General features: G+C 36.1%; 1 long non-coding RNA gene across 1 annotated transcript in view; it reads right to left on the bottom strand.

Moving 5' to 3' along the window:
* Positions 1–16,007, bottom strand: part of LOC138414315 (uncharacterized) — a 311,603-nt gene that overhangs the window by 96,140 nt on the left and 199,456 nt on the right. The window contains exon 3 of the long non-coding RNA XR_011246763.1: positions 13,014–13,131. This is a non-coding gene — a long non-coding RNA (uncharacterized lncRNA). The remainder of the gene's footprint in view (positions 1–13,013; positions 13,132–16,007) is intronic.

Raw genomic sequence — 16,007 nt, 5'->3', positions numbered from 1 at the left:
ACATTATAACTACATTTCTGTTCCTGTGAAGCTTGAGGGAAGGCTCAGGGACCACGTAAAAGGTATGTGTTGAACATAACATTTACTAATTTAAATAATGGCAAATTGAATGATTTTGATGTGGATTGTATAAAAATAGTCCAACATTAAAACTACTCTTCAAAACCATGCATCTAACTGTCACGTGCTAATGTCTGGTTCAGTATGGCAGACTGAGCACATGTGTTTGCCTCTCATTGTTCTCAAGACTACCCTGAAATTTTAGTAAAAAGTATATTGAAAATAATAAATCCATGTCAGCACTGAAAATGAGAGAGTATGTCATGTGCACAGTAGAGATTTTGATACATTTCTGGGAGACAGAATTTGAATGGGTCATTCTAATGGAAACACAAGAGCAAAGGAAATTACAGGGCTACAGTACTCGATTCTAGGCTCTAAGTTCTATTTGAACTTTGAATCACTTATCAACGTGTTTAACTAAGAACACTTTGGACCATTTGGCCTCTCTCCCCTCCAGTCTAGCAGTTAGCTGGAACATTTGCCTCCAGTTAGAACCTCAAAAATTTTCCTAGGTAGGCTCCAAGTTGTTGGCCTTGGAGTTGGGAAAAGAGTTAGAGCAGATCCTAAGATAAATTTAGGTCTCACAAAAGATCTAGACAAGGGTTGTTTTTGTTTCCTTGTTTTTGGTTAATTGTGAGGGCCTCAAACCAATTTGCTTGCTCCTTACAAAATCCTTATAATAAGAGTTCCAAAAGGCATGGGGATGAGGACAGAGATAATGAATGGTAGGAAATGATAAAAGAAAAATTTCCTGATTAAAGAAAGGCAGGACAGGAATAAAGATGCAGATGTAGAGAATGTATTTGAGGACACAGGGAGGGGGAAGGGTAAGCTGGGACAAAGTGAGAGAGTGGCATTGACATATATACACTACCAAATGTAAAATAGATAGCTAGGGGGAAGCAGCTGCATCGAACGGGGAAATCAGCTCTGTGCTCTGTGACCACCTAGAGGGGTGGGATAGGGAGGGTGGGAGGGATATGCAAGAGGGTGGGGATATGGGAATATATGTATACATATAGCTGATTCGCTTTGTTATACAGCAGAAACTAACACAACATTGTAAAGCAATTATACTGCAATAAAGATGTTAAAACAAACAAACAAAAAAAGCATTATCCTTAGAGGAACACATGGATAGCAGCATTGGTTTAGGGTTTCTCCTCTATCCAAGCGTACTACGTATTTGAGAAAATTCACACAACAATAATTTCACAAATGGTGGTTAAAGTACTCGTTAAAGTATTAGAATCAAACTATGGACTATAAATAATGTAACTCTGCCAATGAAGAAGCAATGACAAAAATTTTGAACAGAATAGGTGAGAAGAAAATATCAAGAAACTGTAGGAGAGCTAACTGCCCAATTTTTGATAATTATCATAATTAGATAATATCTAGATGGGTTAATCAAGAGATTTAAATATGTTGTTAAACACTGAGAAGGTAACCATGAGTATTAAAATAATAATACCAAGAAATGGGACATAAAGAAGGAGATGCAGAGAAAGTGGCCCTTTGTATCCATGAGTTCTAAATATATCTAAGGATTCAACCAATCAGAGATAAAAAATATTCCAGAAAAACAATTCCAGAACGTTCCAAAAGAGCAAAACTTGAATTTGTCTTACGCTCAGCAAAGTATAAGTAATCTAGAGATGATTTAAAATATTTGGGAGGATGTGCATAAAATACATGCAAATAGTACATCATTTCATATAAGGGAATTCAGCCTAGGCAGATTTTGGTGTGCATGGGGTGGTCCTGGAACCACTGCCCCAGGGATTGGGGACAATCGTACACCAATTCCTCGTCTTCTACAGTGAGATACTGTCTAACCATGATAAATCAAGAAATGTAATATGTTACTACTGGAGTTGCAGTAGTAACCACTGGAAGCATTTAAAACAGAAATGTCTGAAAATTAAAGGTTAAATTTCTGGGGAGCACAACTGAGGCTAAGAGTGGGAAAAAAAGAGAGACTTTTACTTTTCTTTCCATACCTTTCTCTACTGTTTGAACTTGTTTTAATTCTTTATTTTCTTAATACAAAAATAATAGTGTTTTGTCCCCTTAGAGTCTGTATTTCCAGTGTCAGTCATATAGCTGTCATTCAAAATGGAAAAAAAAATTGTTTTCTTAACCTAATTGTATAGATAAAATTGGCAGGTTGTTCTTTTATGCACTGGAATATAGTGGTGAACAAGACAAACTTGCTTTCATGGAAAGTCTTTGCTTTCTTAGAATTTACTCTGCCTTTTTTTTTTTTTTTCGGTCGTGCCATGTAGCATGTGGGATCTTAGTTCCAGAACCAGGGATTGAACCTGAGCCCCCTGCAGTGGAAGCACAGAGTCTTAACGACTGGACTGTCAGAGAAGTCCCTGCTATTTTAGAACTTATATTCCATGTGGAGGAAATAATAAATAAACAGATAAATAGACAATATAATTTCAAAAATGTCTCATTGCTAGGAAGAAAATGAAATGGTTTAATGTGATAGAGTGATGGAGTGGAGATGACCAGCTGAGGTTAGGGTGAGGGGAACAGGAAAGACCTCTCTAAGGAGACCATACTCAACCCAAATTCTGAGCGAGAAGATGTGAGGCAGACTGTTCCAATTACATGGAAGAGCAAAGACAGCATCTCTAAGAATGGAAAGTGCTTAGGGAATCCAAGGACAGAAAGATGACCAGTATCATTAGAGCAAAGAGAAGGAGGAAGTGTAGGATGGAGTTGTAATTACTAATTTTTAGTATAATTCTATGTTGGTGTGTCCCAGTTGTGATTTAAGAAAATTCCAGTGAGACAGATTGCCTTTCTTGATAGAGAGGACAAGATGGGATTTGGGGAGCATGCTCGTCTCCTTAGCAACACGAATACTATGTTGCTTAGATACAGGGATTGGAGACCCTGTCTGGTTTGTTCACCACAATATCTCCAGTACCTGGCTCATAGCAGACATTCAATTACATTGATTAAATCAGGGGAATCATCTCTGAAGTGGACATTTTAATTTTATATCATAATTTTGGGGCTATGTACTACATTTCACCTATTCAGGAACCTTTTATTGGGTTTCTTTTTTATGCCAGATACTGTGCTGAGCACTAGAGATACAAAGATAAGAGTCTGTTCTACTCACAAAGATTTTATAATCTACCTAATTTATTAGAGTTTATAACATAATTGTAGCTTAACATTTGTACAATGACTATAGGTATCATTAAACCTATTCATGAAGTACAAAAAGTTATACTGACATGAAAATGCACTTCAGTGAATTACAAATATGAGGGTCTCATAACCAGTATAATACTTGTGTCCTTTCTATTTCAAGAGTGAATTTTGGCCATTATTTAATCATTTCCACAGTACTGCACACTCAATAGTTCTCATTGCTATGCTCAAAAAACAATACTTATTTCCAACTATGGTTGGGCTGACAGCTGTCTGAAAAGCTAGAACAGATTTTTTTTCTTAATCAAAGTCAATGCAGAATGTGATGATTTCATTTTAAAATAAATTTGGATACCCATAAATAGTTTTTCTTTTTAATTTGGGTACAGCCGGTCTGACCACCCTCATACAGTGATTTTGAAAATCACTTTAATTCTTGTCTATTTATAAAGTCAGAGAAGGAAGAACAAAATTTGTATTCATTGAAAATTAGCTATGGCTTCAAAGAGGTTATGTATATGAACATCTCAAGATGGTGACATAAGTAAGATGAGAAGAAAGCAATGTTAAAATAATAGACATTTGTGCCCATGATGTTTTTCTTTTTAAACTATACCTTTAAATATCATAATGAATGGAAGATTATACCACCTTCCAACAAATTGACGCAGTTTTTAATAGATATAGGGCAAAGTGATGAGAAACATTTGCCAGGTGGAAAAAAATCATAAAAATGGAAGTGCCATTTGATCTAGAAATTAGTTTAGAGCTATCCTAAATGCTTCTCAAACTTCTCCGTTAAAGAAACTCTGATGATACAAGTAAATGTGATTCCTCCCACTTCCACACACCCTTCCACTTACCCTCACCTGCTAGCCTCCGCACTCTCAAAGTGGCCTGATAACAGCTTGAAATTTCTTTGAAATTCCAGTTTTATACCTAACATGTATGCATGTTTTACATTCTACTCCACTACAAAACTACATATATCAAACATAAAAACAATAAGTTTATTCTATAACTTTCTGTAAAATTAAAGACACCTGGAAACATGTACCTTCCCTTTGATTAGAAACAGAATAAGAATACAATTAGGCAAGTGCACAAAGATATGCCAACGAGGATAGAAATGTCAGCACTCTTATAATCAAGCTAAATCTTAAATAATGCAAATCTGCCAAAATGGAAGATTGGTCTAATGAATAATCATATTGTGGATTACTACACTCCTATTAAAAACTTAGTGAGAATGTATATTAATTAAGAGAAATAGGCAGATGATCATGACATAGTCCCTAGATAAAAAATAATAAAAACAAAACAATTTAGAGAGCTGATACCATTTAAAAAATATATGTGCCTGCGTGTGTTTATCTGTGTATTTCCTCAATTTAAAAAATGTATTTATCCCCATTATAATATTTCAGTAGAACCCATATCAAGAGAATCAGAGTAAAAACATTTTAAAGTAATATATTTAAATATTAGAGGACAAACTTAAGGTAGCAAACTAACTGCTTATCTATACACTGATGTATTTTCAAAATATGCATTAATAATTTGTGTGATTTTCATTGGGACATTTTGCATATATGATTACAAGGATATACGTATATATACAAAATGTTATCAATAGCTATCTTTGTAGTATGCTGTAATAGGTACATTTCATTCATTATCTCTTTTTTGATTGTTTATTTTCTGATTATTTCTAAAAATATATAAATTATATACGTAAATAAGAATGAAAATGTACTTTTTCACATTGATACCACATTATTAAATGTTGAATTGCCCCAATGTTGTTTTAAAAGTCCATAAGAATACAGAACTACAACAACAAGCTTTCATTTTCCCTCTCATACTTTTCCATTTCAAAAAGCTCCCAGACAATGGAACCTTAGATTCTATGCTCTCCTCTCCCTCTCAATGACTTCAGCCATGGTGTCTCGCTAAGAGAGGACGTTTTCTAAGGTAATATTACTGTTCTGTACCTATAAAATCATCAAGATTGTGTTCTTCAGTACAAAATAGTAATTAAAGAGGTCTGATTGACTACCTGGCAGTTTATAACTGTTAACATTTTGTGACAGTGAGGGAGTAATCCATTTTAACAATGCAGTTGGCTGGTAGTAGAGAAAAACTTATTAGGGAAAACGAACGGTAAATGTGAACATGATTAAAGATACCGTACCCTCTCTGAGCAAAGAAATAAGATATCCTCAAAACCAAGCCTAGTGTCTGGGGGGCTATACCCACCCAGAGTGCAGGTGCCATTTCTAACCTGCATAAAGGCAGCATATGGGCTAGAGGTAGCCCTGTATCTGCATCTTGGAGGGAATAAACAACTTGACCAAGATCCATTCAGAAATTAACTACCTCTCTTTCTCTCCTAATCAAATTTCTTTTAATTAAATGTGCATTCCCTTATAATACACTAAAACAGGTTTCAAGGCATTGTTAACACAGATAAATAGCCTTTATTCCCAGAACACTTTGCAAGCGTAAGTTCATTGATTTCCACTCCCACTTTTAGATCTTTTCTAGTTTTATTTTGGCTTTTTCTTTATTGAACAGCCTACAGAGTTTGCTAATCACAAGTTAGTACAGATCTTCAATAAAGCAAAGGGCTTCACAAACCATGAAGCTACTTTAAGCCATATAAATATGTGAATATCAATTACAGAAGTAGATGGAAAAAAATTAAATACTATCACAATTTTATTAAAAGTGATGTTTCTGAATGATTTATTTGTAAAATTTGGTCTCATATATTTTATCAGATATTTATATCCTTGATCTTCAGTGATCACTCAGACAATACTTTTACTTTGAGATCTGCAAATCCCTGAGGCCTCTCGAGTGGTGAAGAATTGAATTGAATACGGATGTCTATGAAACTTTGCTTACAGTTTGACATTTGTACTCACACTTCATTTTACATGGAATCCTCAAAAAGCTGGAAGGTAAGACACCACTACCTCTAAGCAACTTCCACCTTCCTTCTGGCTAAGTTAGATGCCTCCTTCCATTCTCTGGGACTTCCTCTTTTAGGGCTCTCATCATGCTGCTGCCTCTGATAATTTGTTTATTTTTCTGTCATCCCCCAAAATAAGTCCTGGAGAACAGAGAGCTTGTCTTTTTAATTTTTGTATTCACAACATCTAACATGTACGGGGTAGGCAATAAATTTTCACTAAATAATTATCTGAGTGGAAGAGAAGACAATGTGTCATTTGTTCTTATAGATCTAAATTCATAAATGGGTGGACTTTAAATTCCCTTACCCAGAAATCTATAGAAGATATCAGACAGTCAGACAGACAAAAATTCAGAAGACACAAAGATACACAGACAGAGACGGGTTGAGACAGCTCTTAACCTGCTTTGATTCCTTAAGGTGAATCTGTCCATCACAACCATACGGAAAAGGAAATAGGGAAGAGACGAAAGCATGGACTGAATGTGATGGAAAATGAAGGGGAAACGTATAGGCAAATACATACATAGGAGCAACAAAAACATCTATAACCATGTCTCCAGTCTAGTAAACTTGAAAGGAGGGACCATGAACTGAAAGTCTGAAAGCATAGGTTTCAGTCCCCTCTTTCATTCGCTGTTGTTACTAACTCTCCTCTCCCAAGATATAGACAGACAAGTTGACCTTCCCACACATCAAATTCCCCATTGATAATCCAGTGAGATTTAACCAAAGTTAAGCCTAAACTTTCCACGAACTATAAAAACTTTCACTGCTAGAAGTCAGTCTTTCATACTGTCAACATTCCAGAAGGGGGCAGCATTTATTCATAATAGAGAAACCAAGAAAAAGTTTTACTTTAGCTAGCTTTCAAAGTAGTAAAGGTTGAGAAGTTGGATGAAAGGAACACTTAAACTCTTTCTTGAATTTAGTGTGAGTACATAAGGATGTCAGGAGTAGGAAAGTGGGTGGAAGCCTGGTGTCTGCTCTGCTGTGTAGGAATTTAAAAAGGAACAAGTCAAATGGCTCTGTGAGAAAGAGATCATCCCTCTGGCTCACTCATCATTGAATCCCTAATGCTAAGTGCTGTTTCTGGCACACGGTAGTTGCTTACTAAATGAATGATTGATAAAGAATGGGGATGGAATGGGTTCGTTCCCAGGGCAAGTCTCACGCATGAGTGTGAAGTAGGCAAATCTATCTTTGGAGCGTCTCTCCTTATACAGCATTCTAGGTCTCATCCCTCTTTCCATGACCCTAACCCAGTCCTGCACCTCTGCAGCTCCACTTACCCTGGCACCCCTCTTCTTTACAATTACTGATTCATCCATCCGTTTACTTAACAAATATATTGAACACCTGATATATACCAGATTTTGTTCTGATGCCCCTGTCCTGACAAAATACATACTAATTAACTTTATGCCTTAAGATATAATAGTTCCTAAGGGTAGCTACAGTAGGGAGCAAGGTTAGGGCTGAGATTATTCTGCTTTAAATACGTGCAGGGAGATGGACTTAAACAAGTGAGTCTCTAATGAAGGACACATCAGGCAGAGAAGGTGACAATTTGGGGTAAGAGGACCTGTTCAGCTCCTGAGGAATCCCATCACTTATGTGAACTCTCCAAAAGTAGACTTAATTGCTTTGTTCCAAAACTGAGCAAATGGGAGTGGCAAAGAAATCTTAGAGAACACTTTTTCCACCTGCTTCTTTTTTCATACGAGAAAGTAAAGTTTAGAGAAGGTGTTATTTTCCCAAGGTACTGCTGACTAGTTGCAGAGCAGGGTCTAGAAGCAATTCTCCATGGTCCCCGTCTAGTGCTCTCTCTAGGTGTCTACTACTCTTTTAACAAAACTTATCCCCACACACTCACTGTCTGTTGCAGTTTTTTTGTTTTTTAACAGACTTTATTTTTTTAGGGCAGTTTTAGACTCACAGAAAAGTTGTACTTAGAAATTAATTTAGTTCTTTCATGGATCATGTCTTTGATATTGTATCTAAAAAGTCATGGCTAAACCCAAGATCTATATTCCTATGTTATCTTCTAGGAGTTTTATAGTTTTTCATTTTACATTTAAGTCTATTATCCACTTTGAGTTAACTTTTGTGAAGTGTATAAACTCTATGTCTACATTCATTTTTTTTTTTTTTTGCATGTGAGGGCCCAGTTGTTTTAGCATCATTTGTTGAAAATACGATCTTTGCTACATTGTATTGCCTTTGCTCCTTTGTCAAAGATCAGTCACCTATATTTGTGTGGGGGCTTATTTCTGAGCTCTCTATTCTGTTCCATTGATCTGACTATTCTTTCACCAATACCACATTATTTTGATTCGTGCAGATTTATAGCAAGTCTTGCATTTGAGTAGTGTCATTCCTCCAACTTTGTTTTCCTTCTTCAATATTGTGTTGGCTCTTCTGGGTCTTCTGCCTCCACATATAAACACTAGAGTCTGCAAAATAACTTTCTGGGTTTTTCATTGGGATTGTATTGAATCTATAGATCGAGTTAGGAAGAACAAACATCGTGATGATATTGAGTCTTTCTATCCATGAACATAGACCAACTCTTCATTTATTTATTTATTTGATTTCTCTTATCAATTTTGTAGTTTTCCTCTAAAAATCTTGTACGTATTTTGTTTGATTTATACCTACATATTTCATTGGGGTGTCAATATAAATGTTATTGTTTTTAATTTCAAATTCCACTTGTTCATTGCTGGTATATAGGAAAGCAACTGACTTTTGTAGGTTAACTTGGTATGCTGCAAACTTGTTATAATTGCTTATTAATTCCAGGCAATTTTTGGTCAATTCTTTCGGATTTTCTACATGAACAATAAAGTCACCTGCAAACAAAGACATTTTATTTCCTCCTTCACAGTCTGTATACGTTTTATTTCCTTTTTTTGTCTTAATGCATTAGCTAGGACTTTTAGTACAATGTTAAAAGCAAGTGGTAAGAGGGGACATCTTTGCCTTATTCCTAATCTTTGTGGGGAATCTTCAAGTTTCTCTCCATTAAATATGAAGTTTACTATAGGCTTCTGCAGATGTTATTTAACAAGTTGAAGAAGTTCCCCTCTATTCCTAGTTTGCTGAGAGTTTTCTTTCACTATGAATGAGTGTTGTATTTCTTCAAATATTATTTTCTACATCTATTATGATCATTTGATTTTTGAATGTTGAACTAACCTTGCATGCGTGGAATAAATCCCAGTTGGTCAAGGTATAAAATTCTTTTTTTTTTTTTGGTCGCACCTCATGGCTTGCAGCATCTTAGTTCCCCGACCAGGGATCAAACCCGAGGCCCCAGCAGTGAAAGCACTGAATCCTAGCCACTGGACTGCCAGGGAATTCCCTATAAAATTCTTTTTATACACTGTTGGATTCAATTTGCTAGTTTGTTTTTAGACAGATTACTAAGCTCGCCAGTACTTTTATTTCCTCTTTCTCTAAAACTGGAATAATAATCTTTGTCCCAGATATTTTTCTAAAAGCCCTGTGCTGCCAATCTGCAGGAATGGTGAAAACCCATTAGCTCGGGAGCTAAGCCTGATTTTAAATACAGCTCTGCCACTTCTCAACTACATAGACCTGGGCCAGTCATTCACCCTCTTGAGGACTTCACTCACTTATTTACCATGGAATCACTAAGGACATCCAAAAATGGCATTTAAAAGCAGCTTCTCAAAATTTTAATTAGATCACTCACTTTTAAAATTTCTGTCAAGATGAGTAAATGCACTATGTATGTGAAAGCACTTCTTTTTTCCTCTCTTTTTTGCTATCCTGAGATTGCACTTCCCAATAAAGCATGATCAATCAAGCTTTGCTGTGTATTCTGTTTTCTAAAAAACTTGAGCCATGGTATTCATTTAAAGTACCATTATTATTAGGAACATCATCAAAGCATTTTTTCTTTTCATTCATTTCCTGTTTTAAGTTGTTGACTATTCATCAAGGCTATCCTTATGAAACAATTTCATTCAGGTGAAATCAGATTAAAAAGGACACCAAGTGCAGCTCAGAGGAAGAAAATATATCCCAAGAGAGAAATGAGAATATTAAAGATTTGTCTGTAAGGATGGAATAGGTGCCCCTTCTGTTTCAGGAACTCCTCTGCTTTAGCAACCATCTGACTGGTGATAACAGGTCCCATGAGTCCCCCATTAGAAACCTCCTTTAAAAGACTGTCCAGTCACATGGTCCCTTGAGGTGGGTACCTGGCCATAAACACACACACACACATACATGTGCACATACCATGTGTTGCCTAGAGCAGTTCTCCATTTCACATATCCCAGAGTCTAAGGCCATGGTTCCCTGATTTTCCTCTTTTGCCAATCTTTTCATAAAGTAAAGACCTCTTTGTCACAAAAATATAGGAGTTACATAATCTCAGAGTAAATTGCTTTTCTTTCAATTAAATAAATTTAGCCATAAGAAAAAGTCCCTACATTATCCTTATTTTTCTCATTTTACCTCATACTGGTGAAATCTTGTCACAGACTGGTGTTTGGAAATCACTGGCAGAGGGGCAACTCAGTTAATGAGCCAAATAGAGAACTGGGAAAGGCTGACTCACCTCACCAAAGTGAGGAATGTTCCAGTATAGAAAAACACTAGGAAATACCCGATCCAAGAAGGACAGTTTAGGATCAACCTCAATATTTTAAGTGGTTAAAACCACTGTGCATTTAATAGATGTTGTACAACAAATCAGATGCGAGAGTGTTGGTCCAGGCACCCAGGCCTTCTCTTTCTTTTGCAGAGATCATCCTTACAACCAAAATCAAAAGCCCAATTTTTCATTACTTTTATAGATATTACTTCAACAAAATTTTTCTTCAAATATATCTGAGGTATTATGGCCAATGTCTTAGAACACTGAGTAAGATTAACATTCATGAATATATGTTTGTTTTGAGAACATGACCCTGACAGAGTGTGAAGTTCTGTTTTTTTTAGGAATCGTTCAGGGCAGGACCAGACAAAGTCCCTGCCCTTGAAGTCCTAACTTTCCAAGTTTATATACACATAGCACACATAGTATGAAAGACACAGGGCATATGAAAGGGTTAGTTTTGTATTTGGTTTTGATATCTGCTTTAATTCCCTAATAGAAGAAAAGAAAGGAAGGAAAGAGGATGGGAGGGAGCGAGCAAAGGAGGGAGGAAGGGAGGGAAAATGGAAAGCAATAATGGTGGTTCCCAGAAAGAAGGACAATGGCCGGTGGGAGATTTATGGGAAGTGAAAGTCCTGATCCTGCCCAGCTTGTCCGGGAACTCTTCCTGCTGAGGGGTGATTTGTGAACTGCTGTCTGGTCAGCAGTTCCAGGGAGTCAGTTCTGGACTCTAATCCTCACATTTAGAATCACTAAACCCAAGCCAAGGTTGTTTCCCAGGAATAGGGCTTTATAGGGTAAGGCTACTTCATGCATTGTGTGGTAATTAGTGAATAGTCCACTTCACATTTAAGAACAGAGTCAGGACAGAAAAAAAAATGTAGTAATATTACCAAAGCTTGGAAAGCAGTAATTTAAAAAAAAAATCATTTCTTTCCAGAATAGATATGGCCCCACATGACAGTGGGTATGAAATGGTTAAATACTCAAACCTCTGAACTGATAAATCATGAAGGACTTTCATTGATGCTTCCAAGTAAACGTCATGACACCAATAGTTCTGTTTAATAAACCAATTTTCAGTTCAACAGTAACAGCAGCTAGCATGTATTGAACTCTTCCCACATGCCAGCCACTGTCCTAAACACTGATGTCACCTGCAATATTGCATTTAGTCCTCACAATAGTCCAGAAAGTTAATTAATATACTTATGTCCACTCTACAGATGAGGAAACTATGTCTAAGAAAGTTCAAGTAACTTATTCAAAGTTAGTTTGATAATAAAGGTGGAGCCAGGGTTTGAGCCCAAACAGTCCAGCCGCAGAGCCCCATGCCTCCATTATACAGTTACTTCCATTCTAATAGTTACTTTTCTCACTCAAAGTCACTCTGAGCTTTAAAGTCACATAGATATAGATTTAAATCCTGATGTGTGACCCTAGAAAAGTCGTTGAATTTCTTAGAGTCTTAGTTTTTTATCTGTAAAACAGAGTAATCATACCACTCTGCAAGATTACTGTGAAAGTGAGAGGCAGTACATGGAAGCCATTCAATACATGGGAAGTATTACCACAGCACAGACAGGACATCAAGATTAAAAAGGGAAAATAAGCAGACAAAAGACACAGAGACCAGGCACTCAGGACCTATCTCCAGGGTAAGGGATAATTGGTAGTAGATCACCTTCACAAAGACTGAAGGAAGTAACTTCCCTTTAAGCAATTCAGCTGATAAAGTAAAATTTGAGTATACTTGCAAACAGGATTTCAGGTAATAACATTTAAAACAAAACAAACAAACAAACAAAAACCAACAAGAAAGAGGAGTAGATCCTGTACAAAGAAAGAAAACAAAACCCATTACAAAAGATTATGCTCTGAGCCACACCAAGCCAAATTTACTCACATGGTAAAGGAGGAATTGATGTTTGTATCAGAACCCATCTGCGTGTCATAGATAATGCAATATCTACAAAAGCATGTTAAACCAGACATAGTTCTTTATCCTATGTTGTGGAGGAGTCATCTCTGTGACTCTATTGTCTCAGAGAAGCTCTAGGTTAAAGAATAACTCTGGTAGAACCCTAGACAGTGGATATCCACTGGCAATTGCTGTCGAGAATCTAACGTGTGGTGTGGGAAAACAAATAGATAACAGACCTTAGAGAAGATCACGTTAGCTAGGTCTCCAGCATTCTTGCGCTCTGCATTCTCTAAGTAAGTAATTTCCCAGTCCAGTAGAGGTTCATAGCTTTTCCACCGTGGAAACACTAAAGATCTAACATGAAAAGGAAAAGAAAAAATTAGGAAAGAGTGAGTGGAAATGATAGCACAAATAGCAAAGGTACAATCTAAAGGAGTCTGAGAGGGGATCTGCTGTGCTAGCACAGAAATATCCATGAGCATTTTGCTCCCAATGTTGGAGTCTTCCATTCTATAGGTCCCTATCCTCACAGTGCACTGCAACAAAAACGTAAAATTTATGAAAATAAAACCTATTTTTTGCTAGTTTGTCTTTTGTACATAAATTTTGCAGACAAAAGCTTGAATTTAAAAAATTCAGTCAGAAACTTGCAGTTTTAAGATTTACTTAATTCCTATCTACTAAAACAAAATCAATCTTTTGGAGAGATCCTTCAAAAAGGTTTTCATTCATTAAATGTTACTATGTTTTTCAGAAACTGACTTTAAAGACTGCTATTAGAATACAAAAAAATATGCTTATGACTATATTTCTCATTTTACCCCATGCTATGGTGTTTTAATCTGCTATTATTACTTGAATACCTAGTAGGCACTCAGTGGATATTTGTTAGATAAGAGGAAGAATTTGTTAAGGAGTTTTAAATCCTTTCATGATTTCATAATTTATCATTTCACGATAATTAAGACCAAGAGCTCTGAGATCAAATGGACCTAATTCACTATCTGTGGCCTTAAGCAAGTTTTTATAACTTCTTTAAGCCTCAGATTGTTCATTAAAAAAATATCAATATATAATTACTTCTTCCATTGGGTGGTCACTTAGATTAATAAGATAATTAATATAAAACTCTTAGCTCAGAACCATGCTCATGGTTCTAAAGTGCTAAAAAACATTAGCTACTAACAATTTTACACCTCATCTTAGCAAATAATGTACACAATTCTTTAATCTGCCTTTAATCTTGCATTCCTATACACTAAAAATGAAAAATCAGAAAGAGAAATTAAGGAAACAATCCCATTTACCATGGTGACAAAAAGAATAAAGTACCTAGGAATAAACCTACATAAGGATGCAAAAGACCTGTACTCAGAAAACTATAAAACACTGATGAAATAAATCAAAGACAACATAAACAGATGGAGAAATGTACCATGTTCTTAGATTGGAAGAATCAATATTGTGAAAATGACTATACTTCTCAAAGCAATCTGCAGATTCAATGCAATCCCTATCAAATTACCAATGGCATTCTTCACAGAATTAGAACAAAAAGTTACATAATTTGTATGGAAACACAAAAGACCCCGAAAAGCCAAAGCAATCTTGAGAAAGAAAAATGGAGCTGGAGGAATCAGGCTCCCCGACTTCAAAGTATACTACAAAGCTACAGTAATCAAGACAGTATGGTACTGGCACAAAAATAGAAATATAGATCAATGGTACAGGATAGAAAGCCCAGAGATAAACCCACACACATATGGTCACCTAATTTATGACAAAGGAGGCAAGAATATACAATGGAGAAAAGACAGCCTCTTCAATAAGTGGTGCTGGGAAAACTGGACAGCTACATGTAACACAATACACAAAAATAAACTCCAAATGGATGAAATATTTAAATGTAAGACCAGACATTATAAAACTTTTAGAGGAAAACATAGGAAAAACACTCTTTGACATAAACCACAGCAATATCTTTTTTGACCCACTTCCTAGAGTAATGAAAATAAAAAAATAAATAAACAAATGGGACCTAATGAAACTTCAAAGCTTTTGCACAGCAAAGGAAACCATAAACAAGACGAAAAGACAACCCTCAGAATGGGAGAAAATATTTGCAAACAAAGCAACTGACAAAGGATTAATCTCCAAAATATACAAACAGCTCATGGAGCTCAATATTAAAAAAATAAACAACCCAATTAAAAAGGAAGACCTAAATAGACATTTCACCAAGGAAGACCTACAGATCCAAGAGGCACATGAAAAGATGCTCAACATCACTAATTATTAGAGAAATGCAAATCAAAACTACAATGAGGTATCACCTCACACTGGTCAGAATGTCCACAAACAATAAATGCTGGAGAGGGTGTGGAGAAAAGAGAATCCTTTTGCACTGTTGGTGGGAATGTAAATTGATACAGCCACTGTGGAGAACAGTATGGACGTTCCTTAAAAAAACTAAAAATAGAACTACCATATGACCCAGCAATCCCACTAATGGGCATATACCCTGAGAAAACCTTAATTCAAAAGGACACATGTACCCCAATGTTCATTGCAGCACTATTTACAATAGCCAGGACATGGAAACAATCAAACGTCCAACAACAGATGAATGGATAAAGAGGATGTGATACATATTTACAATGGAATATCACTCAGCCATAAAAAGGAAAGAAATTGGGTCATTTGTAGAGATGTGGATGGATCTAGAATCTGTCATGCAGAATGAAGTAAAACAGAAGGAGAAAACAAATATTGTATATTAGTGCATATATGTAGAATCTAGAAAAATGGTATGGATGAACCTATTAGTAGGGCAGGAATAGAGATGAAGACATAGAGAACACACACATGGACATGGTGGGGAAGGGGAGGGTGGGACAAATTGGGAGATTAGGATGGACATATATACACAACCATGTGTAAAATAGAAAGCTAGTGGGAACAAGCTTTAAACACAGAAAGCTTAGCTCCGTGCTCTGTGATGACCTAGATGGGTGGGATGCGGGGGGAGTAGGAGGGAGGTCCAAGAGGGAGGGGATATAGGTATACATATAGCTGATTCACTTCATTGTACAGCAGAAACTAACACAACATTGTAAAGCAATTATACTCCAATTTTTAAAAAATCTCAATATACAATTACTTCTTCAATTGGGTTGTCACATAGATTAATAAGATAATGAATACAAAACTCTTAGCTCAGAACCATGCTC

This window comes from Delphinus delphis, chromosome 17 (assembly GCF_949987515.2).
Source record: "Delphinus delphis chromosome 17, mDelDel1.2, whole genome shotgun sequence".
NCBI lineage: Eukaryota > Metazoa > Chordata > Mammalia > Artiodactyla > Delphinidae > Delphinus > Delphinus delphis.
This window is presented reverse-complemented; position numbering and strand designations above follow the sequence as displayed.